At 48.1% G+C, this 3,326-nt stretch overlaps 1 long non-coding RNA gene across 1 annotated transcript; it reads right to left on the reverse strand.

Annotated features, from left to right (window-relative positions):
- Nucleotides 1-1,721: 1,721 nt before the first annotated feature.
- Nucleotides 1,722-2,860, reverse strand: LOC120928625. Its single transcript, XR_005747264.1, has 3 exons — nt 2,629-2,860; nt 2,410-2,524; nt 1,722-1,763 (listed from the first exon to the last, which is right to left on the reverse strand). It is a non-coding gene; the product is annotated as an uncharacterized LOC120928625 (long non-coding RNA).
- Nucleotides 2,861-3,326: the final 466 nt, after the last annotated feature.

Genomic DNA, 3,326 nt, shown 5'->3' on the forward strand with positions numbered 1-3,326 from the left:
CCGCGATTTGCGGCAAAAAAACACCGCGATTTTAACCCCCATTAACCCCCAGGTCCACATCTCCTATGCCGAACCCGCCTGAAAAAAAGGGTCCGGGACTTGTTTTGAGCTTCAGGCGTTCGGCGTTTCGGCGTTCGGCGTGGAGATGTCAACCATCTCCATAGAGGGCAATGGTATTTCTCCCCTCCAGCGTATGGAGCGTCGGGCGTAAATACGCCTAGGTGTGAATGGAGCCTTCGTGTGCTTTATCATTTTGTGTTTCCTCTCTCTAGTGAGGTATCATGCACTCTCATCGCAGGGCTATCCCAAGATGACAATGTTTCGTTCTTATTCAATTGAATATGCGCAACTGGGACAGTTGCTTCATTAATGGAGCAATGTTGGAACTTGTATATCTTCATACTGGCGGTACGTCCGGCGGTGGGAATGCATGTGGAAAAAAGTGAAGTCACGAAATGTTGTTTTTTCCTTTGTTACTAATTTTCTTTCTCTGTCTCTTTATACCCCCTCTAACTCACCCTTTTTCCTAATGAGAGGATGGTTTCCTCAGCACTACATTCGATCACAAAGATATGACACCTTCTGTCAGGGCGAATATGGTCAGCTTACAACAGGTAACCCGCATCTACAACCTCATACATGTAATCCACTTCCACATAATTTATGTCCCAGACTTGTATAGTTTCTTGGAATGTTAAGGGCCTACGCTCACCCATTAAGCGCATGAAAGTTCTCAGACATCTTAAAAGGCTTAAAGCCGACATAGCTCTGATCCAGGAATCGCATTTGGAGGAAAAAGATTTCTTCCGTATGCAGAAGGTCTGGGTGGGGAAAGTTCTAGGATCAGCTTCCAAAGGTCGCAAGGCAGGTACACTCATCCTATTACACAAAAATCTAGTTTATGACTTGATATCTGTTGATAGTGATGAGGAAAGTAGACGGATCTCTATACATCTTAAGCTCCCATCAGGTGAAATTAGAGTCACTAATGTATATGCACTCAATTCTCCCGACCAAACCTATTTTACTAAGCTAGCGTCTCAGCTGTCAGCCGATGGGGGCATACCACACCTAGTAGGAGGCGATTTCAATTCCACCTTTTGTAATCAGGAGGATAGGTCCAGCACCCAAACACAGTCAGCCCCGACTCGGTTGGCCCGACCAACTATTTTCTCTCACATGATCCAGGCTCTTAACTTGATAGATACATGGCGGGTGCAACACCCTGTAGATAAAGAATTTACCTTTTTTTCCCCCGTACACGGATCTTTCGCCAGATTGGATTATTTTCTATGCACTCACTCTCTGCTGCCAAAGGTCAAAAGCACAAACGTACATGATTTGGTGATCTCTGATCATTCTCCTTTTTCAATCTCATTGAGCAATCTACAGGCCAGCTCGGGTATCAGATATTGGAGGTTCCCAGCTTATTTAACCCAAAATGACAGCTTAGAGAAAATTACCCCTAGGGGCTTTGTGCTGCAGCAAGGAATAGAAATGTACCAAAAAATGTATAAAAGTATAAATTTATTTAAATATGTTGTACGGAAAAAGCCCCAAACAGTAGGGACTCAAGATATGAACTTGGTAAAAAACATAAGTCATACATGGCAAATAAAAACACAAGGTAGAACAAGTACAGACATAGCATAACAGTACTGTAAGTATGCAAATACTATGGGCGAAAAACACCCCTACGCGTTTCGACCTTTTATAAGTAGCGGTCTTCTTCAGGGAGTATTAGTTAGACGCTGCCATAGGTTCTGTAAGATAGAAAATACATACAAAGAGATACATATAGATAAGTGGGACATAATAACAGAAGAACACAAAGAGGGCCCGCCACCCACAGCCATATAGGTAGATGGCAGGATGTGGGTAAACCTCCTACAAAAGTGGACTAGTGTATAAAATCCCACTGCCACTCACCCAAGACGTCCAATGGAAGGCGTAGACCCGGACCAGATGAACCACTGCCGCACCATCAAACTCTCCCGGGGGGTGCCAGAGGGGTGGAAAAAGGGGAGAGGAGCTCCCCTGGGTCAGTGTGGAAATGTGGAAGTGTATGTGGAAGTGTATGTAAAAGGGATGTGGTAGAGCAGCAGTGTGAGGTAGGACAGCAAAAGAAAAATGGAAAACAACAAGGGGAGAAGGGAAAAAGGATGAAAGGGGAACGGGAAATATGGGGAATGTTGCAGTGAAAAAGAGAAGATAAAGGAAAACAAATGAAAATAAAAATAATGATGAAAATGCTGATAATAATCATGTGACTATAAGTGTATGAGTGATCTATGGGTGTGTGTGCAGGTGAGTGAAATTATAAAAACAGGTGAATAAGAGGAGGGTGGAAAAAGAAAATGCAGGGGAAAAGGGGCTAGTATGGAAACAAATGAAAAGGTGAAAAAATACCTGTGCTATCTGTAAAGCTCACAGAGGTAAGATGGTCAGATGGTAAAATGGTTGAAGCTGTAGCCTTCCTGTTAAGGAGGGATGTTGAGACACCTATTGAAGGAGGTGCTGACGTCTGTTGAAAAGTAAACGAAGTAGAAGAGTAAGATAATAATGGGGATACCGGGGTGGATGGCAGGTTTGCTGGAAATGGAAAAGAGAGCCAAGGCTCCCACTTACCTTCCTGCAGCCAAAATCTGTCATAACCACCAAACACAGTCGCCGTGGGATCTAAATTTGTCCCAATGAGGCTGGCTGCTTATATAAGGTATATCTTGAACAGGTGAGGGAGTGCACTCCCTCTACACCTGTAGCGACCCCACCCTATGATGCAGTAGGGGGCAGGCCCGGATGGACCCAACCCTGCCCGGGAACCACACCCACCGCTGTGGCAGATGTAAACATCGCCGAAGATCCCCCCCACTACACACCCCCCCCACCCCACAGGGAAACCCCCCCCATCTACGAGAACGCCACACCCACCCCCCCACACGGCCAGACCGCCGCCCCCCCACCCACACCCACCCGCAGTAATGCAGCGCGCCCAGGCCGCCATGAGGCGGCAAGTGGTGGCCTCCCCGGCGTTCCAGAAGGGACCGTTAGGTCCCCGGTGTACCAACTCCATCCTCCTCGTCCATGGACGGCAATGCGCAGGCACGCAGGTGGTGTAAGCCGCGCGCGGTCACGCGAGGCGTCGGCGCCATGACGCCATCGCGACCCCGCGCGCTCGGCAAGGGCGTGTGCTGGTCGCTAGGGACCTGGGACGCCGCCGGCAGGCGCAGAAACTCCCCCCAGTGGCCAGCGGGAAGAAGGCCATCAGAGAAAGCACAAGAGCCGGGGCCAGCCCGGATATGTGCAGAGTCCCCGCCTGCCGTGAG

This window comes from Rana temporaria, chromosome 2 (assembly GCF_905171775.1).
Source record: "Rana temporaria chromosome 2, aRanTem1.1, whole genome shotgun sequence".
Lineage (NCBI taxonomy): Eukaryota > Metazoa > Chordata > Amphibia > Anura > Ranidae > Rana > Rana temporaria.